Source organism: Numida meleagris, chromosome 1 (assembly GCF_002078875.1).
Source record: "Numida meleagris isolate 19003 breed g44 Domestic line chromosome 1, NumMel1.0, whole genome shotgun sequence".
Lineage (NCBI taxonomy): Eukaryota > Metazoa > Chordata > Aves > Galliformes > Numididae > Numida > Numida meleagris.
This window is the reverse complement of record NC_034409.1, coordinates 184,583,678-184,610,167: the sequence shown is the minus strand read 5'-3', so window position 1 is coordinate 184,610,167 and position 26,490 is coordinate 184,583,678. Positions and strand designations below refer to the sequence as shown.

The 26,490-nt window shown below is 44.2% G+C and overlaps 1 protein-coding gene across 1 annotated transcript in view; it reads left to right on the top strand.

Annotated features, from left to right (window-relative positions):
• The window catches only part of FAT3 (FAT atypical cadherin 3), a 347,711-nt gene that overhangs the window by 91,250 nt on the left and 229,971 nt on the right, over window positions 1-26,490 (top strand). The gene's annotated exons all lie outside the window — the stretch shown is intronic.

Here is a 26,490-nt window from a genome sequence, read left to right as displayed (position 1 = left end):
GAGATGCTCCAGGCCCTTTATCATCTTAGTGGCTCTCCGCTGCACTCCTTCTAGGAGATCCCTGTCTTTTTTGAACTGGGGAGCCCAGAATTGGACACAGTAGTGTAAATGTGGCCTCACCAGGGCAGAGTAGATGGGGAGGATCACCTCCCTCGACCTGCTGGCCACACTCGTTTTAATGCACCCCAGGATGCCATTGGCCTTTTTGGCTGCCAGGGCACACTGCTGGCTAATGGCCAGCCTGTTGTCCATCAGGACCCCCTGGTCCTTCTCCGCAGAGCTCCTCTCCAGCAGGTCATCCCCTAACCTGTACTGGTGCATGCTGTTATTCCTCTCCATGAAGAATGGAGAGGTATATATGGTAATATATGTAATGGTAATATATGTAATTCAGTGAATCTGGTAGGAATATTCCGTGGAGTATGACCACCAGTTTGGTAGAGCCTGTGAAATGGGGTTTTGAGTGGCTGGAGTAGGCAATGCTGATGACCAAGGTGGCAGTCAGTGGCAGGTGGCCTGAGAAGGTAGCGGGCTCTGAGAGTCCCATGAGACAGTCATGTCCAAGTCATGGCCTGGCACAGCTTGCAATGTGGCCTTCTCCATTTTCAGTTGAAATAAGTACAGTAACTATACATTTTGAAATGGAGTGTGTAGAGCTGCAATCAAATATTCAACTCAAAAATCTGATCATGTCTCTTTACTACGTTTTCATAAGCCCTGTCTTACCAGAGAAGGATACCTCTCGCTTCACCATCCTGCCTTAGTCATGTCATTGATTTTTGGCAGTACACACAAGGATGAAACAAAGAGCAAAATTTCATCAAAAATCTCTGCAGAACATCTTGCGAACTCATTAAGAATTGCAACCACTGCCACTGAACCACACTGATGCACTGGTTTCACAAAAGCAAGGTCAAACATCCCACTAGTTTGATGTTTCTGTTGCTCTCTTTTTAAATAAAAAAAATATAAAAATGAAGTTTTGTTGCTTATATACATTGGCTGTATTATAAATTTTATATGTGGTCCAAGACAATTCCTCTTCACTCAATGCAGCCCAGGCAAGCCACAAGGTTGGACACCCATGTTTTATGGGCTGTGAGGTGCCATGTACCCTCCTTCTCCTTGACCTGCACTCACAGGGAAGAAGGGACACAGAGGCTGCAGAGCTGGCTTAAAAACGTAGAATTAAATCCAAGGTCTGAAAACATCGCAGAATATGAATAGGGGAATATTTGATAATAACTTAATACATATTGTCCTTTGACAGAGCTGTTACCCCTAAGATGGCCTGTGAATACTGTATTATCCTAGAATAAAAATGAGATTCAAGATAAAAGCAAAGAAGCGGGCTCTATTAACACTAAAGAGCCTCTGAAGATTTCGCTATCTGGGCCAGCTTCTTTGTATCTTCCTCCCTCAGCGAGTCCACATCGTTACACATTTCATCAGACGATAGAAAATATAGTCTTTACAACTTCCTCATTTCTCTCCTATCATTTATTATTTAACCCACTAAAGCATTTTATGCCTTGCAAGGTGTCATGAAAAAGCAAGCTGATTCATATAAACATTGTTTTAGCAAGCTTCTACACTTCTGTCCTTGTTTTTATTGCCCTTCATTGCTGAGATGCCGAGTATTACTTAAGCTTTAATGCCTATTTAGCATGAAATTATGTACCCGTATATGCTGAGTTTCAACTGTAGATCCAGTTCCCCTGAATTAAAACCCTCAGTGTGTAACTGTGTTGATGCAACCACACTGATGTGCATGGGTTGCTAGACAGGCTTCTTTGTTTGCAGGTTATTATTTCCTGTGGCATCAGAAATTCTCCAGAGTGCTGAGATTGTTCATTTAAAAATAAAAAATAAACTGTATAGTTGAAAAAGTATTTTTACTGAAAGCCCCTGCTTTAATTCGTAGCTCTCAGTGGCAGGAAGTGCCGTGCATAGCACTGGGCTTGTCTTTAACATTTCAGTTAATTAAAAGAACAGTAGAAACACGGCGCGACCTAACCTCTGCTTAAGGAAAGTTTATCCAGTCTCTTCAGGTTGCCAGTTTTTCCTGGGTTTGATCCCCAAACTGGTACATTGGTGATGTTTTATGTATGCTGTTTTACTGAGATGTGCAGACCTGGGGTAGAGCCATGATTTCCATCTTTCCAGCTTGAATTTGGCCATATTTCAGCCCTCTGCCTCTACACCAAGGATGCAGTGACCAGAATAAGGAATAAGAAGGTACCTGTGATTGACATTAAAGATGGCCAAGGCAGATGGTGCTATACGGGGCCTCTGTTATCTGAAGTGCCAGGTAGGCAGAGCTGTGTATTTATAACTGAAAGCATAAAATGGATTATAGTGGAAGAGAGCGGAGTGTGGAAGAGGGAGTAGAAAGTAGAGATTATTTTAGGTACTTGGAATGAATCTTTCATCAGAACCTTGGAATGAAATCCCAAAGATTTGAAAGGTAGTGTGGATTGAGGCCAATAACAACAGTTTATCAGTTTTAGTGGGTTTAAATTAATCTTTACGCAGACAGAGAATTTCCAATAAATTATATTAAAAAAAAAAAACCCAGTAACTCATGATGGCTCACTTCATGCAAGATAAATAATAGGAAGGGAAGCGTTTCTGCTGATAAGATGTCAGGTATAGAATAATCCTGGAGTTACCTTTATGCATTGTGCTTTGGTTATACAGCCTAAATATTTATTGAAATCACAGAGAGCAGGACTTCTGTTTGTTTCCAGATGGATGCCATTGGAGTAATCTAAAAAAGCACAAGTAAGGTGTGGGTTTTTTAACCACATTAATTGGATTCATTTGGTGACTCCAGGTTCAGTTCATACCTTTAGAGGAGGAGGAGGTGGAGGAGGCCCAGGCAGACGTGCCTGGGACTGGGAAGTTGTTCGCTAAGAATAGCACTTGGAGCTCCTGCACCTCCTGAAATAACTACAGTTATAACCAGTGTTATCTTCTGACTGTAGGGGTGTTTTGGGCTGTACCTTGAGATAGAAGGCTTTGAAAGTGAAATATTAAAGAAAAAGGTGTTGTAGGTGAACAGTTTATAGCACAGGGCCTCCATCACAACTGTTTATTGTTTCCGTCTGAACTGATGTAAAATGCAGGAGGAGGACTTGATGCATGGAGGCAGGATGGAGTCTCATTGGGAGCATCTCAGGGGCTGCAAGGGAGGATCCAAATGTGAAGAATATTTCTCAAAGAAAATTATCTTGAAGGGAAGTCAAAAAAAACAGCTCCTTTCTGAGATATGCTGTGAAAATGCTTTCAACAGACAATGTTTTGGAAGTTTTTGGAAGCTGTGTTTTTCCCTCTCTGCAACATATGCACAAGGATTTGGGAGGTGGCAGAGAGGCTTTCTGGAATGCTTCACTTCCTCCCTGTCTTTTCAAGCAATGGTGAATGGGGGAAGCAGACAACGGATGAAAAGTTTTAAAAACATTTTCTGATAGCTTTTCCCCAAACCTCTTGTTGCTGTCCTCAGGAAGGTTCTTAGCTGGGCTGTTCTCACCCAATGGCCAGTCCTTGTTTTTCCCAATGATGATGTTGTAGGTGTTGCTCTTTGTATCGCAATACCCACAGGTAAAATGAAGGGGATAATTTTTGCACTGGGGGACTGCATTCAGTGTTTTTTGGCAAACCTGCTTAGAAACTGCAAATTGGTGCCACCCAGCCCATACTTGGAGGTTTCCATAGGTTTCATAAGCTTTCCTGTATCTTGAGCTTCCTTCCTGTACCCTGTTGGGAGACCCCAGCACGAAAAGCTGCTGTAAGTACTCACTCCTCTTTTCTCCCTACCTGGAGATGGGTTCACCTAGAAATCTCCTTTCTTTTCTACAGCTTCTATTTACATTATGAATATTTCAAGAGAATCTGTGCAAAACAAGAGTACATTATAACTGAAACGCTCTCCTAGCTTTTCTGAACCATGCGCTGTTATCCTGTTCTCTGAACTTCAGTTGTTCACCATCACAGACACTTTCTCCCCCTGCCTCCATAGCACTAAGAGATGAACTGTTCTGACACAGCTGATTTTTGTCTGCCATGGAGACAAAAATTTCAATGCCCCTTTATCCAAAAACCTTTGGTTTAGGATGGCAGGGTGCATTGTTTTACGGTCATTCTATTTTTACTGAAATGTCCATATGATAGAGCGTGTACATGCATATGTCCTTCTCTCTAGGGACTTTCTGTTAAGGAAAAAAGTGCAGAGAGCCAAAAGCAGGGACTGAATATCTGGCATGGTTTCCCTTGAAATTTCCTCCTCTTCTATTAACCTTTCCACCACAACCACTTTTGTATTTCTGGTCTTAATTAGAATTTTGAGTGGAGCTGTGGAAGGAGTGTATCTATCCCCCAGTCGATTTCTCCGTCTGATTTGGCATCCAGAAATACGTTTCTTAGGAATTAATTATAATTGCTTTTGATGGAAAGCCAAATTTTTTCATGGTTAACTGTTAATTCTTAGCTCGTTTAGCATGTGATTAAGTAATGATGATAATAAGCTCAAATATAGGCTTTCTGTCTCTTTGTGATTTGTATGTTTGCGTTTGCTGTTTCGGACTACGCCTGGTCACGTGGCAGCGGGCAGCACAGGCACATGGAGCTGGAGCTGGAGAAGCTACAGAGTTGATTATCAAAGGTTGAAATTGCCATTTTTTGAACTGCTTGGCTGGTTTTTAGTTCATTCTGTAGCGTGGCTTTCCTCGGCTTTATTCAGAACAGAAAATCATAGAGCCATAGAATTGTTTGAATTGGAAGGGCCATCTTAAAGGCCATCTAGTCCAAGCTCCCCTGCAATGAACAGCGACACCTACAGCTCGGTCGGATGCTCAGAGCCCCGTCCAGCCTGACCTTGAGTGTCTCCAGGGAAGGGGCATCCATCATCTGTCTGAGCAACCTGTGCCACTGCCTTACTGCCCTTATTGTAAAGAACTTTTTCCTTATATCCAATCTAAATTTAAAGAAGTGAAGTGTATTGCTATGGCTTCTCTTTTTCTCTCTACCATAAAAAGTTGCTTATGTCTCTTCCTTCTTCTTTTCTCTATAAACTTTTGGTGCACCTGTTATTCCAGTTTCCAAGAGCAACTCCTAGTGCCCCTGACTGTACTTTTAATCCTTGTCCTTCTCATGACAGCCATTCATAGATGTCACACAGGTTCTTTCAGACAGGTTAAAACATCTGTTAGACACTTCGTCATTTTGCTGCTGGAATTATTTGTGACTGTCAGGAAAAAGCCTTTACTGGGTGATTTTATTCTAAAAACTGACTTTGTAAAAAGAGACTTGTAGCTGTCCAAGTACATTTCTTTGTCAAATTCACTGAGCTTGCAAGTGGGAAAGTAGTTTCCCCTGCCAGCTTTAGAATGCGCCCCAGTGCCAATCAATACCGGGATTGTTTTCACTTGAGACTGGCAGCTTGACAAAGTCGTGATGCCTGTGAGTAAAGATGACAAAGGCTTTTCTTTAGCTCAGCGAGTGGGGCTGTGTGTAGGTTCTGCCTCTGAGATGGGAGTATTGCCCCCAGCCTCATCATAAATAGACATAAAGTAGGTAGAAGGTGTCCTGTTAATGTCAGGCACTCATTCTTGCTATTAACTCAGGCAGTGGGATTTTAGAAACACCATGCAACATGAATGGAGTGAGTCCGAAAAGTACTCTATGGGTAAGTGCTGGGAAGGAGGCAGGGAAGACAAAGCTTTTGCACATCTCCAGAGCACGTCTAACAGGGAAATGCCTGCAAAAAGCTCGAGCGCAACCTAATGGCTTCAGCTCAGCCATCCAAAGTGGTCGGTTATCAGCTGGGCATAAAGCTCCCTTCTCGATCCTTCAGCTGCCAAAGGAGGAGCCACTGTACAAAGACATGACTTAAAAAATAGTGAAAGGAAAGGGGATTTGAGACTTGTTTAGAAATTTTACCATTGCTGGTAGCACAGTGAGGAATCCACGGGGAGGGCAGAGATCTTCTAAGGTCTGTACTAGCTGTGCATGGTCACACAAGTGCCATGCTGCGGGGGGAGGGGGAGGTGGTTGATGATTTTGACAACTGGAAGGAAAGGAAGCCTAAATCGTGTGCTGGAGCCTGGACATGGTGAACTGCCAAATCCCATTAAAACTGAAATGGAATGATTTTCAGGATCAGGAACCTGAATTAGCTCCGAATTTGTGTTGCAGTTCAGGTCATCATCTTCAGAGAGGTGAGGAAGGGGAGTGAAAACATCCTGATTTTCCCTGAGTTCAGGCATTTGTGGTTCTGTGCCTGTGCAGGGAACTTCCTCCTGTCAGTTGTGGACACGGCATCCCTGTTCCACCCGCAGGGCCCCTTGGAGTAAGGCTCTGGGGAGCAATTATTGAGTTTCCTGGCAATTGCTCCATCTCCTGTATGCACTCTTTTAGGCTTCCTCATTTGCACATGTGCTACTGGTTTATTTATTGCAGTGTAATTGCTTGCTGTGTTTGTACTGTTTTTCAAATCTCACGTAAATGATCCCGCTCAACTCAATCTGCTCCAGTAAATACCTGTTCCACTGCATTGTCTGTCACCTTGAATGTCCTTTATCACTGAAGCAATTTGATTATTCTCTCTGCTTTTCTTGTTTATCTTCCTATTCCTTCTTTAACCACTTCAGGCCAGAGAGCTTCCCCTCATGGAGAGCCTCTCCTTTTGTACTTTCTGTCTTTTTTCCTTTCTCCCCTCTACCAAGGAGAAGAATGATCCCCTCACCATGCTGTGCCAAACCTTCCCCTCACCATACCATTCCTAACTTATTTTATTTTTGCTAGTTAAGAAAAAAAAAGATTTGCATTCATATTTGTATTTATCTCTGTTCATGGTCCCCGTTCCCCTGCTCTCTATACCAGAGAGACGTTATTAATAAAGCCCACTGAAAATGATATTTTGCAAGTTACACTCCTGAGAGCAATGCATTTTCCTTCCTGCTCTTGTTTTTAGCCATGCCCTGTCTTGCCTCAGTTGGCTGCCGTCCTCGTGTCCCTCTGCTCTCTGCGATCAAACCTGGGCCATCTCAAGTTTTCTCACCTCCTGCACCACTAAGTCTGTTTTTTTTTTTTTAAATCTGAGCCACATCCATTCCTGCTGCAGAGATATTCTCTCCTTCACTGCTCTTATCCTAGATTAAGAACTTTCATTTGTAATGTCTCCAACATGTCCCTTCAAGTCCTTCAAATATATTGTAAGTGCTTTTCTTAATCTCTTCTGTCTGTCTCTGGAGGTATTTGGCAAGGTCACTAGTATCTCTTCTCTTGGTCACCATCATCTTGAACACCATCTTCCTGATCTATCAAGATCAACTTTCAATTTGGAACACTGAGTTCTCCTGCTTTACTGCTCGCTCTTCCAGCTCCCTATTGCCTAACTCCCACCATCATAATTACTGGCATTATAAGTTTTCTCCTTTCTGGTGGCAATAACAAAATGTGGCGGAATGGCAGAAAGCTGTCAGAGGAGCATCAGGCTGGGTGATAGGAAAAGATTATTCACCAGAGGGCATGCAGTAGGCTCCTCAGGGCCGTGGGCACAGCACCAAGGTGACAGTTCAAGAAGTATTTGGACAGAGCTGTCAGATGTTGGGTTTGAATGCTGGGTGGTCCTGTGTAGAGCTCGGAGTGGGACTGATAATCTTTGTGGGTCCCTTCCAACTCCCAGTACTCTGTGATTCTATGACTACTTTTCTAAAAGTGTTTTTAAAAGTTCTTCTTACTTTTATGTATTCTCTCTGGCTTTCTTAACTCCATCTATCACTTCTTCAAAAGTGACTCCAAAGGCTTTTGTGTGCGTATATCTTGGCGTAGTGCATCACAACCTGTCCTCTGGTGTGTGCTATTTTTTTATGATAAGCAGTGGACAGGGTGTATAGTTCTGTCCTTTGGCAGTTCAGTAAGGAAAGCTTTACATGATACCAAAGGCACAAGCTGTAGGTACAACATTTTGCAGAGAGTACAGATGTGTCCAGAGGCACAGTGCACATGAAAAGAAAGAGAGGGGGAGGAAGAAGATGAGTTTAACTCGCCACTAGGCACTAGAGATGGTTCTGCCCAAAACCACTTCAATAACACAATAAAAGGCATTTTTTTATAGTGTCTGTTGGTGATAAGGAGATAGCTTCTCTCAAGTTAATAAACTTTAATTAAAACTGCAGACAATGATGTAAAAAGTGGTGTTTTACTCATAGTCATTGTCAACCCAAAGTCAAGGAGAGAAATTTAGCTAGCAAAGTTGGGACAAAATTTTTCTTTGGAGTCTCCAAATTCATTACAGAAAAATTGAACAGAGACCTTTGGTGGAGGCTGATATGATGCAATAAGGAATTGCTTGAAATGAAGAAAAGTCAGCTTTCGTTCAGCATCCTCCAGATAGGAGATGCTTTTTATTGGCTGTTTCCTTTGGGAGCGTGCTCATTACAGTAACCATCAAAATAGGAATTCTTCTTCTGGAGGCACTGCTTATGTTTGCTATCTGGCTGTTCAGGGAATGAGATCTTTAATTAGCTCAGGATATAAAATATTACACAGAATTTTCCTCCAACTTTTCCTTTGTTGCTGAGGTCAACAAGTGCAGCTTTGTTGTCATTGTGGTTGTAATGCTGTTGTCCTTGTCTATTCAGAGCATTCTTTTTTCCCCTGTGCACTCTTAGAACATATTTTTGTGTTCTGTAAATAGTATAAGAAATTATATCCCGAAGTTAGTAATAAATATATCAAGTGAAAACAGTGCTCTGGCTGACACATACATGAAACCATGTCCAGTGCATGCTACGGAGAAGTTCTGTTGTTTATGGCTTCTCTTACAAGAAGCTTCTAAAACTAGAGGGTGAGATCCAGATTCCTTCAGAAGACATAAGAGGTTTAGTGTCGGTGTCAGAGAAGTTACGATTTCATGCAACGTTTGCTTAGAGGTTATTGCAATTGCCCTACTGGAAATGCAAGCAAGTAGTCTTTGTGGGGCTGTGTGTGCTATGCCTCTGTCAGTGCAGTAAAAGCAGAGGACAAGTCAAATTCCTTGTTTCTTATTACTGGGCAGAGCTTAGAGAGGTATGCTAGAAGAAAGTAAGAATTTACCTTGTTTTCACCTAGGCACTGTGGAAATGTAGTCCAGATTTTTCAAATGGAAGATATGAAGGGATGGTGTGGCTCTTTGGGAAATTCTTGAAAGCATTTTCACGAACTGCTAGAGCATGACGTGATGTCTCAGAGGGCTGATTGAGGAGGGTGCATTGGGAAAAACATGGCTCTTTCCCCTGGCTGAGGAGTACCAGCCAGAGGTGATTTGGGAAGGGAATTCTTCTTTGCTCATGACAGATAAATCTCACTCTTGCCACTCTTGACTTACTCTCTTGAGCTGCTCCTTGGATCCCCCATGACTTTCTTCAGTCATTGCTGTTCTTGCCACCTCACTTAACCCCATTTTCTTCCTTTGGCATCATTTCAACTTTGTTTCCCTAGACTGGGAAAAACCCACAATTCTCCAAACATATCTGCCACTGCCAGGCGGCCCTTCTCCTTTTCTCTCCTACCCAAGCTCCTTATTCCCTCTCTTTATGCTGGCTGCCTTCGTTTTCTCAGTGCCAACTCTCCTTTCTCATTGAGATTCTCTCCTCTCTACTCCATTGAGATGGTGGTTAACTAAACCCACAAATTATCACCTCCTGGCCAAATCCCAAAGCGTCATGCCTGTCCTTGGCCTTGACTTGTTTTCATATTCACTGCAGCTGACCCCTCTACCCCTTCAATTCAGCCTTTTCTCTGTAGCTCTTGGCAGCCATGATTGCTTCGCAGAATGGCTGGTGCCTCTTATCTCTGAAGTGTGTTGTTCAGTGACTGCCTTGGCAGCTGCACCTTCTCCATATCCCTCCATCTTATATTTAGCTAGACTGCAGCCTCCTTTAGTTTCCTGCTCTCTTTCTGTTCCTGATCACTTAGAAATTTAATGTGTTTTATTGCATCAGTTTCTCCTTCCGTGCTGACTGCTTAGAAATAATACCTTTTAATAAGGAAACTTCCATTCCTGTTACAAAGGAAATTAGTATCTATTCCCATATACTCCCCACTAGTTCATTTGCAAGTTGCTGTAATCAGCTTGCATATTATCCCTTCCTGAAATTCTTATTTTTGACTTAACATGGAAAGGTCACTAAAGGTTACTGTTAGATTTTCCTTCTGCCGCACACAGAATCATATAATCATAGAATCATAGAATCGTTTGAGTTGGAAGGGACCCATAAAAGGTCATCTGGTCCAACCCCCTTGCAATGAACAGGGACACCTACAGCTCCATCAGGGTGCTCAGAGCCCCATCCAGCCTGACCTTAAATGTCTCCAGGGAGGGAACATCTACCACATCTCCGGGCAACCTGTGCCAGTGCTACAACACTCTTATTTTTTTTTCCTTCTATCCAGTCTAAATCTCCCCTCTTTGGGGATCGTAGAATCATTAGAGTTGGAAGAGACCTTTAAAGGTCATCTGCTCCAACTCCCCTGCAACGCACAGGGACACCACAGCTAGATCAGGTTGCCCAGGGCCTGATCCAGCCTCGCCTTGAGAGTCTCCAGGCATGGGGCATCAACCACATATCTGGGCAAACTGTTCTGGTGCCTCACCATCCTCACTATAAAAGACTTATTCCTTATATCTGACCTAAATCTACCCTCCTTGAGCTTGAAGCCATTTCCCCTTGTCCTGTCTCAACGGACCCTGCTAAAGGACCTTGGGGGTCCTGGTGGATGAGAAGCTGGACATGAGCCAGCAGTGTGCGCTGGCAGCCCAGAAGGCCAACTATGTTCTGGGCTGCATTAAAAGAGGAGTGGCCAGCAGGGAGAGGGAGGTGATTGTCCCCCTCTACTCGGCTCTTGTGAGGCCCCATCTGGAGTACTGCATCCAGGCCTGGGGCCCCCAGCACAGAAAGGACGTGGATCTCTTGGAACGAGTTCAGAGAAGGGCGACTAAGATGATCAGAGGGCTGGAGCACCTCTCCTATGAGGACATGTTGAGGGAACTGGGCTTGTTTAGCTTGGAGAAGAGAAGGCTCCGGGGAGACTTCATTGTGGCCTTCCAATACTTGAAGGGAGTGTATAAACCAGAGGGTGAACGATTGTTCACGAGGGTGGATAGTGATAGGACAAGGGGGAATGGTTTTAAACTGAGACAGGGGAGATGTAGGTTAGATTTTAGGAGGAAGTTTTTCACTCAGAGGGTGGTGACACACTGGAACAGGTTGCCCAGGGGGGTTGTGGATGCCGCGTCCCTGGAGGCATTCAAGGCCAGGCTGGACGTGGCTCTGGGCAGCCTGGTCTAGTGGTTGGCGACCCTGCACTCAGCAGGGAGGTTGAAACTTGATAATCTTGGAGGTCCTTTTCAACCCAGGCCATTCTGTGATTCTATGATTCTATGATCCTATGAAAGAGTCTGTCCCCTTCTTTTCTGTAGCTCCCCTTCCGATACTGACAGGCCGCTCTGAGGTCACCTTACAGCCTTCTCTTCTCCAGACTGAACAGCCCCAGCTCTCTCAGCCTGTCCTTGTAGGGAGGTTCCATCCCTTGGAGCATTTTGTGGCCCTCCACTGGCCATGCTCCAACAGCTCCATGTCTCTCCTGCACTGATGACTCCACATCTGGACGCAGTACTCCAGGTGAGGCCACACTAGCACAGAGCAGAGGGGCAGGATCACCTCCCTCGCCCTGCTGGCCATGCTGCCTTGGATGCAGCCCAGGATACAGTTGGCCTTCTGGGCTGTGAGGGCACATTGCTGGCTCATGTCCTGCTTCCCATCCACCGTACCTCCAGGTCTTTTTCATCAGGGCTGTGCTCAATCCTTACATCCTCCAGCTTGTACTGATAGAGGGAGTTGCCACCATCCAGGTGCAGACTTGGCTTTATTGAACATCATGAGGTTCTCTTGGGCCCACTGCTCGAGTCTGACTAGATCTCTCTGGACTAATTCTGAAGTGCCTTCACCCCTCCTGCCAGATTGACCTAGTTATCTGTGCAGTAGCTGTAGGATATCTTTTGTCCTTTTGCTTGGTTTCTGATTGTAGTTTTTATACAAAATACTGCTAAAATATCAGTACCAGAGCAAGAGAGGGATGTTACATTCCAGAGGGTTCATTCAGGTTAAGCATAGTCTCTGCTTCCAAGGTCTTACAGTAGAGCAAGAAAAAAGCCAGCTTCAAAGCAAGATAGGCCAGAACTGTGTATAAGAGTAGAAGGGAGAAAGAACATAAGAATTAACAAAGTGCTAATGAGATTATGTGCTCAAATAAGGCACTTAAAGAAGTGCCATTACACACCTGTGCTGTAGGCTCATTTGTAGGGTTAAACCAAGTAAATGAAATGTCGCTGGTGTAATACTTGTACAGATGGTGACAGAAAGTTCTCCTTGAATGCTTGAAGGCTCACCACCATGGTGTTACTTACAGATTTCCAGCAATGTTCAGAATCTAATCACTCCACTTCTGTGGTAACAACGCATGTAGTAGAGATTGTTGGATAATAATGACACTAAAAAGTAATTCCAGCAATGTATTTGGTTTATGAATGGATGTAATGTGGTAGTTTTTATTTCTTCTCTGCTGGAAACAGTGTAAATGCCTGATCATCTATACCTATTAAAACCCAGCAACAATTATTTATATTAGAAAAAAATAAACAATCTGCTTGTCACTGGGGAAAACACACCATGCATTTTTCTATTACAGTCTGTGCATAGACTGAGATTCCTGCATTCTCTAGTCCTTCAGTCACCACATTAATAGCGTGTGCCATCAGCTTGGGGGAGGCTTCCCTCCACACTGCAGTGCTGTGCTCTGAGCCATTCCTTACTTTTGTAAAACTTGATCCATTTTTGCCTGTTGAACCGCTGAACATGTGCTGTAGCAAATTTGCACAGTCAATCAGTTAAACTGACTATGCACTGGTTAATAATGTGGGAATTTTATGTGCTTCTTATGTTCAGTGGGGATGTGAGTGCCAACATTAGCAATGTTTGTGTATGTGTGTTTGTTTTGCTATTTTTTGGCTTGTTTTTTTCTCACTGTTGTAAGAATTAGCAGATGTTTCATTTGATTCATTTGATTCATGATGCTGGATGCCACCTCCTGGAACTGGTGCTTTAATTAGGTGGCACCAGATGTTTGTTTGGTGGTAAGCAAGTTACAAAGGGCTCGTGCCAGGAATGCCAGTGTCCTTGCAGTGCCATTGCCACCTCCCCTCTCGTTTTGTTCTCAGGGTGATGCTCTTTGTGATGACAGTCTCTCCTCACTCTCAGCCTTTGCATTCCTTTTTCTTGTGCCTTGCTTTGCATGTCCTAATGCTTTGCTTAAAAATTACTAACCAGCTGGAGTAGTCTCACAGGGCTTTCCCAATGTCTTTTCTGGCTGCGTACAGGATTGGGAGCTTTTTAAAAGTACTGGTGATGAAGATGTATCCATAATGATAATTGATGGGTCCCATTCTAGCATCATCAGTAGGGCTTTTCCCTTCCTAAGTAGGGCCAAGTGTCGGGTCCTGCACTTTGGTCACAACAACCCCAGGCAACCCTACAGGCTTGGGGAGGAGTGGCTGTAAAGCTCTCTGACAGAAAGGGACCTTGGTGTGCTGATGGACAGTTGGCTGAATATGAGCCAGCAGTGTGCCCAGGTGGCCAAGAAGGCCAGTGGCATCCTGGCTTGGATCAGGAATGGTGTGGTGAGCAGGACTAGGGAAGTCATCCTGCCCCTGTACTCGGCATTGGTGAGGCCCCACCTCGAGTACTGTGTTCAGTTTGGGTGCCTCAGTACAGAAAGGACATTGAGGTGCTGGAGCAGGTCCAAAGAAGGGCAACAAGGCTGGTGAAGGGCTTGGAGAATATGCCCAGTGAGGAGAGACTAAAGGAACTGGGGCTGTTTAGTCTGGGGAAGAGGAGGCTGAGGGGAGACCTCATTGCTCTCTTCAAATACCTGAAAGGTGATTGCAGTGAGAGCGGGGCTGGTCTCTTCTCACTGGTGACAGGTGACAGGACAAGGGGAAATGGCCTCAAGTTGCGCCAGGGGAGGTTTAGGTTGGATATCAGGAAAAACTTCTTTCCAGAAAGGGTTGTTAAGCACTGGAACAGGCTCCCCAGGGAGGTGGTTGAGGCACCATCCCTGAATATGTTTAAAAACCATTTGGATGTGGTGCTCAGGGCCATGATTTAGTGGTGGGTTGTTAGAGTTAGGGTAGTATGGTTAGGTTGTGGTTGGACTTGATGATCTTGAAGGTCTTTTCCAACCTGAGCAATTCCATGATTCTATGATTCCTTGCCACGTGAGGTTCTCCAAGCAGTGATTTGCCATGGGACCAGTTCTCCTTGGAATTGCAGACTGGGATTACGGCAAAGTCCATGCTGCCATTCTTAGTCACAATGAGAGGTGAGAAAGGTCTCAACCACCTTCCAATACCAACAGTCATCCAATACCAACAGCATCCAAATTGACTGAGGAGTCAATTTGGGCATGCAGGCAATATGTGATGTGGTCTTCACATGGGATTCCTAGGGGCAGCAAGACACAGAACAACAGCAGTAATAATTTCAGAGCAGTGTTCAGTTTATAAATGCCTGTAATGTAAAGTTTAATATTCTGCTCTGCTGGGAGCCACATAGATACCTGATTATCTGTCACCATCTCTGTAAATGGCATCCACATAAAGCTATTCCCTAGCTCAATCTTTAGAGACTGCTGCAAAACAGGAAGAAGAGCAGGTTTGCCTGTCACCTTCTTTCAGAAAATGAGGTAGCGCAGCCTATATTCCTTGTTCCTGCCTGCCTCTAGACCTTACTCCAAGTGCTCCCACCTCCCCTGTCACCTTTTTCCTCTCTGGATGAACCCCTGGCTGCGTTTGGGGATGCAGCGGAATCACTGTGCTGGGTGATCTTCAGATGCAGTGTCCCTGGTGCAATTTGTGGGGCCTTCTGAGGGCCTTAGGGCTGCTGCCATCAGCCTGCCCGTGCCAAGCCTTAACCTTACTTTGAAGCTGTCTGGGGTACGTCAGCACCATTTGCAGTCACACCTCTGCAATATGAAATGGGAGAGCACTGCATTCAGACATTTTGGCCATGGTGCTTTCCAGCCCAGTCCCTATGATACAGTGGTTTTGAATGAAAAATGTTCTTCTTGGATGTTTGCCTTCAGGTCTACAGCAAAGTCATGTTTTCCTTGGTATCACTGGTGCAAACACGAAGCCTTTTAGGATAAGCGGAGAGTGATTCATCTATTTATTTTGAGAGGTTGAGTGCCGGACCACAGTATGTTTGCTTAAATTTTACAATTTAATAGCAGCCTGGGGTGCCATATTAATTTTACTGTACTGCTCCAAGAGGCTAAGATATTGCTGCTCAGTTCTCTCTTCCTTTAGTTTAGAAGTGCTGCACAGGATTAAATAACTGCTTAGCAGCTGGGGCTTCCCTCTTCTATTGTATTTCTGCTCCGTGACACTGGGCTTACACCTGGTGACATGGGTGCAGAGGCATCTGTCTCCTTGGAGGTCACTGGTGCTTGTGAAGAGTTCCCTCAGAGATGTTGTGTAGGCTCTAACTGCTTTCTGAACATCGCTGTCCTTCCAAAGGACTGCTGAGAGCTTTCCACATCTGTTGTCTTCTCGTTGGCCCTGTCACCCCTCGTCCAACCAGGGCCAAAACAAAGCTAATTCTGTTTTGTGTTGTAAAAAGCAAATCAAACCAAGGAGATCATTATTTGTTGCTGGGATTTTGGCCTTCACTGCCGTGTGTTTGTAAGGTAAGTTCCATTCCAGAGGCACAGACTTACCTGTTCAAGAGTGGAGTTTTGGATTGTACGTTCCCAAGTAAGCTTTGCTGAAGAAGCCAGTGTTTATCAAGCATGCTGTCAGAGTTTTAGCGCTTTAGAGCTGAACAAGTGGACAAGTTACATCTCAATTAAGAACAGAAGATAAATGGGTGCCAGTAAATGGAGGTCGTAGGTTAGGGGCATTTAATGGAAGAAATGGAAATGAAAATTGGAAAACAATCTCAAGGATCTATAGAAAATAAGAATGGAGGAAACTCAATTAGAGGGAGGCATGCTTGCTCCTGCTCTTGGATATAGGATAATTTCCTGGTTTTTGTTTGGCTGGTCTTACTGCTTCCACAGTTGGCAAAGTCGCATTATAAATAAATAATTCAATCCCATGTCATGGGATGTACTCAAATCGATGCATTTCAAACAGGAGAAAATAATATCCATTTCAAAATTGTGTATAAATAGATAAATAGATTTTTACTGTCATAAGTGAAGACTATAGATTAGCCCTAGGGAAAGCCCTCATTGGTACTACCAAGTGTGGAAGAGCTTACAGCGTGAAACACAAGGACATTTTTAAAAGCTAAAATATTCACACATGCAAGTGCTAAGTGCTCATGAATGTTGTAAACTGCAGCTGAAGGTGGATTTGTAAGGCAAGCCCGTGCAGAGAAGCACGCTATATTTTTACGGTCTCGCCACTTCCAGAAATGAAAATAAATCATGTTTACTTTGCCCTCTTTCACTTGCATGTGCAAGTCAATGTGTATGTGTGTTTACACATATCATGTCTGTCTGTACATGTCTACTGGATTTCACCAAGGTGAATAGGCGTCAGAAAGCAATACAAGTCACTGCAGTGCATAATGAGCACATAAGGACTGTGTCCACAGAAAGGCCTTGTTTTCTGTCTTATTTCATCATGGTTCATGCTGGTGGTTTCCCTCAGGGGATCACACAATGTATATCGGTGCTGCAACATTTCATTATTTGCTTTATCAGGATGTTGACTTTCCACACTTATTTAGGGAGCTCACTCATAAAGCACTTCAAAACTGAGCTGCTGTAGTTTATGTGCCTGTATGTATACATCAGCTGGGGAGCACAGAACCTATTTCTGTTGAGGCCTTGCCCCAAATGGGTAGTGAGCATCTGGGCAAATGCTGATGTCTTGGTACCCATGGATGCCAGGCTGCCCGCTTTGTTCCTGGCCTCACGGGCAGAGGCACATCATCTAATTGATGAATGGGCAGAGAGAGCTGACAGAAAGCATTATGACTTCTGGGGACACTGGTGGGATAAGGTCTGAATTTTCTGTCCAACATGAAAGACAGTATTTCGAGGACACGCAGCCACGGCCCATTTATTTGATTTGCTCTGTTCAGAGCCAAAAGGAAGCACCCACTGAGTAACTGGCACCTTTCCCAAGGATCACGGTAGGGCTGTCTGCTTTAAGGCTTTTATTGTGCTGCTTTGATTTGCCACAGTCTCTTGTGTATCTCAGCTTCCTTCCGTTTGCTTGGCTGAAGAAGTGTAACCTACCTGTAGAATATTTTTGAAGATGATAAATTTCAGACTAAAGCTACCTGAAGATTAAAAGAATAGTACTTTGCACTAATGCACTCTGACATATTCCCATATACTCTTTAACCCTTGGATTTATTATCACACAGAGTATGGAGAGTGAAACGGAAGCACCATTACCGTCTGCTTGTTTAGGGTCTGTGCAAGGTTTGATGGCATAACCCCAGCTCCATTTCCTCCGTGCTTTACACAAGGTAGAAAATTAAAGTTCTGACTATCTTAATGATCACATGCAGTGTTTTCCTGCAGAGTTACTGTAAGATTGGTCAAAGTGTTTTGGAAAAAATCCAGCAAGGAAAACAATTCTTGTAATTTCACTTTTTGCAACCACAGATGCGGCTGTAGGTGAGGTGTCTCCCGTGAAAGGCTTATACCTATCTTTAAGACCTTCCAATTAGAAAGATTCTTAAAACAATTTGTATTTTGGTATCAAAAGAAAGACTAAACTGCACTTGCACTAGTAGGGCTGTAGTTAATTTTAGCATCTGCTCAAGGACTGACCTGTCCTGTCCTTTTTGCTAATTCTGCAGCATCGGATCTCAGCTGATGAAAGAGCCAGACCCAGCTCAGCATGGCCTTCTAGCTTTCCAGCTCAGATGAGGGCATCCACAGTTTGCTGTGTGCTCTGTGATGGGAGCTGGTAGATGCTAACAGATGACAACATCTTTCTATCCGCAGGTGGCTGTGACCTCCTTGGGATAATGCTGGTATGGCAACCTAGGCAAAGCCAGGATGCCACTGTGCTTTCTCTGCGGAGGTTCAGCATTCACGCAGGGATGTCTCATGGGCACATTGGGTTGGGACGTTGGATGGTCCTCTGGGAAACCAGGAGCAGATTCTAAGTGCTTAAAGGCCAAAATGGACCAGATTGCCAGTTTTCACCTGCCTTAAATCTGAGCCTTTCATATTTCACCTTCATACCTCTTTGTTTAGTGCATAATGTACATTTACCGTGAAACCTCTCTCCTTCAACAGCTTGTAGATCTCATTTGTAGATACCTAGAAATGGGAAAAATTATTGCAGGAATTAATCACTCACTTTAGAAAAATAAATAATAAAGAAGGATATCAAGCTGATTGCTAATTTTATTTTTCCTGGCTTCAGTTTCTCATCACGAGATGCTGCTCCGCCTTATTTTGTTAGATTAAAGAGCCCTTTAGTTTCCCATAATATTTCCCCGTGAACTTTACATGGATTTTATAATCAAATTTCCTCTCCATCTTCTTTTTAATAAGCTCAGCAGATCGAAGTCTTAAACTCTCTTACTGTAAATCATTCTCTCTGCTCCTCATACTGTTTGTGGAGCTCTTCCTTTTTTTTACATCTTCTCCAATTTTTGACGTTCTCTGTGAAGCAGACTCCAGAGTCATGTGCAGTATCTCCAAACAGAAGGAATGCTGCTGTGCCATGCAGTGGTTAAACAGTGCTTTGGTGCTTATGTTGAGCTTTACTCTTGCCTCTTCCCTGCAGTGTTTGTTTTCAGGCACGGCGTGACTATTAAACCCCATTCAGAGGTACTGTTTCTCTCCTTGTTAACTACTCCTCTGGGTTTATTTTTGGTCAGAGAAACACTTATAGGCATATGTCAGGGTTGATGTTATTACTTTTTTCACAGGGTTACCCATTTGCTGTGGTCTGACAGGCTGCTGAAAGTAGCAGTGGCAAAGGAGAAAAACCAAAAAGGCTCCAGTGTAATAAAAAACTCAAGTGATTCAGCAGTATTCCCGGTTGGCCCTTGCTTGCTCAGGCCAACCATCCAGGCTGACCCTTCTCTGCTGGGATCCATCAGAGCAGTGATGCCTGTTATGTTAAGTCAAGTCATCGTGCCTTCTGTGGGCTAGTGGAGGCGGAGCAGCATCCCGTGGCAGCCAAGCTCAGCCCTTTGGTCTCTCCCCATAGGGGCTGCACGGTTAGAGCAGCTCAGCACAGATATAGTGGAAGGGTTCCCAAAACAATCCCTCTTCCCTTAGGCTGTGCAAAAGATACGCAGCTCTGTGCCAATGAAGAGGAACCTGCACAGAAGTCCCTTTCTGCTGTTGTTCAGGCCAGGACTTCTATCAGCACCCTTTTGAACATCCTCTGCCTTTTTTTCTGTCTCCTCTTTCTGCTCCGGCTTTGCTCCACTTCTGATCCCCTTTCTAAAATAACCAGGAGCAAACCCTTCTTTTTAAAATAGTTCCCCGGTCCCCACAGCAGAGAACGCACGGGTTGGACTTTGATCTCTTTATTAATCTACTAAAGAGGATGTACGGAATATCTGGGTTACTGTGGGCATTAGCTAGGCTCTTTGTGAAAAAGCGCCTCTGCACACGCAGTTTATTACTGAGATATAACAACTTCCATTGTTGTTCTAACAATGAGAAATTGTGCTGATGCCATCTGCGGGTTACCGCCTTTGGTCGGGAGGACTGCAGAGGTGAGTTGTATTAATCTGAGCAGTGCTCAGAAAACAAAGCAGAACTCAGTTTGCTGTAGAGACAAACAGATACAGGGAGAGAAATACTTACAGAGGTGTTGCAATACTGAAGGGAATTCAAGGTTTGCAATTCATGAGCAGCCAGAAATTCAGTAGCCCTCAGTCATACAGGTTGAAGGAGATGGCTGAAGCCACCAGGCTCAAGCGCATCCTGCTTTTTACACTGAGTCCAGGCCTGGGGCCCCCAGCACAAGAAGGATGCAAAGCTGTTGGAGCGGGTCCAGAGGAGGGCTGCAGAGATTATCAGAGGGCTGGAACACCTCTCCTATGAAGAAAAGAGGAGGGAGTTGGACTTGTTCAGTTTGGAGAGGAGAAGGCTTCAGGGAGACCTCATTGCGATCTTCCAGTACTTGAGGGGAACTTATAAGCAGGAGGGAGTCCAATTTTCTACACCATCTAATAGTGATAAGACAAGGGGAAATGGCTTCAAAACAAAAGATGGTAGATTCAGGTTAGATGTTAGAAAGAAATCCATTATGAGGGTGGTGAGGCTCTGGCACAGGCTGCCTAAAGAAGCTGTGGGTGCCCCAAACCTGGATGTGCTCAAGGCCAGGTTGGATGGGGCCCTGGGCAGACTGAGCTGGTGCGAGACAACGACCCCACAGCAGGGGGTTAGAATGGGGTGGGCTTTATGGACCCTTCCAACCCAAGCCATTCTGTGATCCGTGATCCTGTGATTCTGTGGTCCCATCTCTCTGCACCATATGGGGTTGGAAGCAGCACATGGCAGCATTCAGCCATCGCTGGAGGTTCCCAGCTCTTCTCAGTGTGGTTTTACTGCAGGGTTTCATTGCACTGTTCAGCTGTGATGGGACTGTGTTAGGCTTTGATAGAGATTATTCATAAATGAGAAGGATTTTTATAGTATTTGTGCTTTTGAAGGCAATTTGATTCTTCCAGAGGTGCCCACTGTCTTTTATCCATATAAGATTATCTTTTTGGTTGGTGTTGTTTTGTTTTTCCCAAGCAGAAAAGCATCAAAGCAAAAAAAGTAGGAGTATTTCTTTAAATAATTGGAGGGCTGTGAAGGAAGATGCAGAAACTACAATAAAGCCTAGTCATGTTAAAAAGTTGGCACATCTTATTTCATTTAATTCATAAATGGAAGAAGATTGAGAATTTATTTGACTAAGCGTCTGGTTCAGTGTCTTGATGACATGTTTGGAAAATTGTTCTGAAATTGATGTGTAAGTGACCTTGAAGATGTTGTATTTAAGTGATAGCTCACTTTGATCTGAAGCTGTAAGCTTTTTTTCCCCTCTCCCTCCCCAAAAACAGCAAGCAAAGAAAATGTACCACGTGGGGCTGAAAGTAAAGAAGGAAGAATCTTACTTCAAAATCTAAGCAGTGCGGAGGTCAAGCACCCAAGCTATGATGTGCCTTTATTCCAGAGCCAGGCAGCACTGTTGCCTTGAGGTTGCCTTGTGAGACGTGGGGAGCTCCCTTCAGCCCCATGGGAAACGCAGAGCTGGTGGCGGTGCAAAAGATATGCAAAGCCACAGATATGTTTCTTCTTCTTATAGTCATTTTTATTTGTGTGGGCACTGGCCAGACCTCAACTGGAGTGTCACTTCAGTGAAGTTCCCCCTAAAATGCACGGTGGTGTCATGCACAGTGAGAGCTGTAAGCCTTCACATTATCTACCTGCTTATCTACTCCGTGCAGATACGTTACATTTATTAGCCGCAGTGTTAATGTCCTTGTCACGATCCTGGCTGGTTGCGATATTCATGACATTGTATGCAATAACTTGTCAAAAGGTGTATTTGCCGACTAATCCAATGTCAGCTGAAATAGCATTGCTGAGGATTGCATTTTTAATTAATTCCCTTTATTGCCCTGGGAACTTTGATATAATATCCACTGCAGAAACTGTGTGTTGAGGTAACAGCAGATTTGTACATTAAAAACATCAATAAAAAAGAGAAAATTGACAGTTAAGCCTGGTAACAGGACTGTTATCTGTCTTGCACTGTTTGATGGACGTGGTCTTTTATATATGTTTTATAATGGAACCAGGCAAAATAATATTGCAAAGTTCTACCTACGCATAACCTCGCAAAGTTAGTATTGCTTTTGGAATTGTTCCTTGGCATGATCTAATCTCCATTTAAGTCAATGGGGATATTTCCATTTGCTACAGTAGTAGCTGGGTTTGCGTTTTAATGTGCATTAAAGCTTGCAAAATTTGTGCTATAAAATAAAAACAGGAGGACACGCTTTGCACAGCAGGGGGGCTTAAATGAAGGCACAGAAATAGCATTTAATCACCAGTGTAAGGAGGCTGGCTTTCAGAGCTGCCCGCTGGGAGCAGTGGGTGGCATGGGCGATGGGCCGCCTTCACGCTGCGGCACGTTCGTGGCTGCTGTGATGCCGCCATATGATGACCATATTCGTATCAGGTCCTGGCAATTCATGGCTTCAAAGGAGGCGAATATAATGTAGGATTTGTTCTCGTTCCCACTGCTTCCAGTGGCCCCAGCATGCTCAGTCCGCCTGGCACTGGTGCTCAGGTCCGCCGTGCATCTTCGTTGCGCTAAAGCTATTCAGACCTTTAGCCTATATTTTAAATTTATCCTTAATGGAAGTAACAAAATAAGTATCTGCTGAAAGAGGTACACACTTGGCTTTTATGCATGTCTGTCTCATTTTATTTTGAAGTACCTAAATAAAAAAGTTATGCATTAGGAGTAACGTTAGCTTTCTTTAGATCGTAAATTTTCTTTCTTAATTGAAAGTGTAATTTCTGCCTACAAATCATGCAATTTGGGTTGATTTTATGTTTGTTTGTTCGATGAATTAAGGGCTTGCGTAATTTTACAACTTTTCCTGCCGACGTTAGCTCTCCATTAAACGTCCTTCAAAACTCTCCTATTTGCTCAGTGGGAGGAAGCTAGCGTTCACAGACTGCTGCAGGACTCCTGCGCATCTTGGGCAGGCCTGAGCAGCTCACTAAATCCTTTCTCCCCCTCTGGAAGGCTTGTAAAAAAATGTCATTATGAACTTTTTTTCCTTTTAAAGCTGCATTTCTCTGCTTGCTTCTTTGCCAACAAGGAAATGCAAGTGAGGAGTGTTGGGTGGGGGCTCGGTGACAAACGAGGAGTTGTTTTACTGCCAGGAGACTGGCACGATCTTTGATGAAAGTTGTGAATAATTAGTGGTAAAATCAGTGATTTTGCCTTTCTTTCTTTGAATTGGAGCAATGAAACAGAGTACTGAACACTTCCTTATCAGTATTAATTCCTAACTCATTCTCATCATTTCAATCTGTGGACAGAATGGAATATACTTTGTGGCTGTTTTACACTGAGCCCCCTTGTTTTGAAGCTGGAGGAAGGAGATGCATGCTTGGAGCTCTGGAAATATCTTTTGGAAGCACTTTGCATGGCACAAGCTGAAGTGGTCTTGCACAGTGATGATGCGTTTGCAGCTGTCATGAGCTGAATCGAGCATCACTCTTAGTCATTGAGTCATGGAATAATTTGGGTTGGATGCAACCTTAAAGCCCACCCAGCCCCAACCCCCTGCTGTGGGCTGCTTGCCCCCCACCAGCTCAGGCTGCCCAGGCCCCATCCAACCTGTCCTTGAGCACCTCCAGGTTTGGGGCACCCACAGCTTCTTTGGGCAGCCTGTGCCAGGGCCTTACCACCTTCTGGGTAAAGAATTTCTTCCTAACATCTAACCTACATCTCCCCCCTTGTCTTATCACTACAGTCTCCAATGAAGAGTCCCTCCTCAGCTTTCCTCATTAATAGAATGATTAACATTATTGTTGCCACTGACCTCAACATTTTCTTATAATGCAGAATATACAGCAAAGCTTTAAGAGTAGCCAATACTTCCTTTATGCTATGAAGCTTTCCTTGTCCATCATTTGCTGAAACTGTGTGATTATGACTACTTACACTGGTAACTTCTGTAACACAGCCTCTTGAGTCAACTCAGCAAAATCCTACACTAAAAAGTGTTTCACATCTTGGCCAATAATGTGGGTAGGAAAATAGGTGATATCAACTTGTCCCACACCAAGATGCCAAATGGTGGGAGTCTCTGGCCTATCTCCAGCATGCAGGTGCTGCTACCAGGTGCCCAGTGCATGTTTGCACTCTCCTTTTTCTGACATCAGCTCTCAACCATCAGACCTTGATTTGCTTTTCTCAGCTAGATTAAAGAACCTCGTTACTCTCCTCTGTCTTTTCCCTGCCTGACTTATTATGGAACACCAAGCTGTCTTTTAATCTTGCCTTCAAAAAAAGAGAATTCAACTCCTTTAAGTGCTTGCACTACTGGGAGTACTCCTGAGGGATGATGTGACTCTGGAGAGGAACGTATGTGCAAAGCAGATATCCATGGCAGTGGGCACCTGTGTGAACACCCGCACCGACAGCCCCGTAAACACTCCTCTGCAGGGCTGTGGCAGCTCCATTCATCATGCGAGCTGTACACTGGGCGTGTCAGATGTGTAAGGTAAACAAGCAGAGGGTGAAAAGAGGTGAGGAAAGAAGGAATGCTTTTCTCTAGTCCCCTTTTGTTTTAAGAGCCTCTTGAGTTTCTTGTGACAGCAGTGAACACGTAACTTTCAGATGATTTTTGAAGGGGCCTGTGTCATCTGAAGTGATCTGCTGAAAGATGGGCAGCGAGTCAGTGGGAGAGGCAGGAAGGAAGTCCAGTTTGCTGATTTTTCGCCACTTGAATAGCCACTAGCTTCTCATTGCTTTTTTTTTTTTGCCCTCGCCCATCACAGTGCAGCCTCTCACTGCGTGCCACTTGCAGGAGCCGTGCAGGAAACATTATCCCATTATTTTCCTGAGGAAAGAGGGAAAACAAGCATTTAGGAGAAACAACCACACAACCTTTGCGTTGCTGGCACATTGCCGAGCCTGAGGGCTGCACTTCATTTACATATAAATGTGCCCAGGATTTTAATCAGAGATTAGTGCACTCTGTTGTTATTATGAGCACTTACAGTACTCATAATGCACGTGGCGCTTTGCAGATTGCGTAGGACAAATGGATTGTGAGGAATGCGATGGAGAGCGTACCCATGGCACCGCTGATTGATTACTGGTTTATTTCCGAGGGTGCCAGGAGCCCAAGGAAGTGCTGGCTTCAGTCCTTCAGGGACGCTGCAAAATGAGGCCGTTCTTGCTGAGGGGGACGTAAAGAGCTGGCATAGAGCCTGCTTGGATTTCAGCTGCCCTGTGTAGAGAGTCGCAGTATTGCCTCTGTGATGTGGTGTCCCTGTGGACAGGAGCATCTGTTTTTCTGCCTTGTTCATAAATGCGTCTGCAAAATCGTGAACTTCCTTTTTAATCACTTTGAAATTTTCAGGATCTGTGCTGATGCTTCTTATTTCTTGATTTGCTTAGCTCGGGTGTCGTTGCCTTAGTCATGTTTCAATTCAAATTAACAGCGGCTGGGAAGAGTGAACCACAAAACCTGTCCATGAAAAACCTTCTCCTGTACCTGAAAATGAGCCTCTCTCCTTCTTTAGTATCTATTAATATCAATAAGATTTAAAATAGTGAGGTTTTTTTCTGATTTTCTTATAGTATCATAGACTCATAGAATCATTAAGGTTGGAAAAGACCACTAAGGTCATCTAGTCCAACTGTCAACCCATTGTCACAGTGTCCACTGACCATGTCCCTCAGTGCCACATTGCCACGGTTCTTGAACACCTCCAGGGACGGTGACTCCACCACCTCCCTGGGCAGCCTGTGCCAGTGCCTCACCACTCTTTCTGAGAATAAATTTTTCCTGATATTCAACCTGAACCTCCCCTGGCACAACTTGAGGCCATTCTCTCTCATCCTTTCGCTGTTACCTGGGAGAAGAGGCTGACCTCCATCTCACTACTACCAACTTTCAGGGAGTTGTTGAGAGCAATAAGGTCTCCCCTGAGCCTCCTCGTCTTGTGGTCTTGCCCAAGGATATTCTCATCTTATCTTACAATTTCACCCAGCTAACCTGAGGTCCCCCAAGGCCTATCCATGGAGAGCCCCAGGCAGCATTTTGCAGCTCAGACACCAGCACTACTGTCATTTTTCCTTTTATGCCATACTGATGAAAAGACAGTAATAATAATTAATTGTTGCCATTAGTCTACAGAGTTAGTCCCTCATCTGAAGGCAAAATGTGACATTTGTCTGGAAGGTGTCACCCATATGTATGGGTTAAATACTCTTGTGTGTGTTCTTGTGGGTGTGAACTTCAGCCCCATACTCAGGAAGTCAGCATGGATAAACTTTGTGCAGATCATTTGGGTGGAAGGGGAAGGTGATCCCAGGGGTGACATGGGGTCCCCACCTGGGAAAACTGAAAGGGAGAGAAGACTTTCTTCTCTATTTATCAAGCTGCTATGTGTTGACAGGTGAAATGACAAGACATATTGAGCAAAAGGAATTAATCTATATCTGAGACCTTTTAATAAATCAAAAGTAAAAAGGAGAATCAGTGTAGCAGCCCCATTGGCAGCTGCTAACGCTTGTTTCATGACCCTTTCCATCTGAAATACACAAACGGAAAGGAATTGTTGCCAGGAGTCATAAAATGAAGGAAAAACTCAGAAGATAGATTTATTAGCGTCTCAATTTTGGTGAAATTCAGCTTCATAAACAGA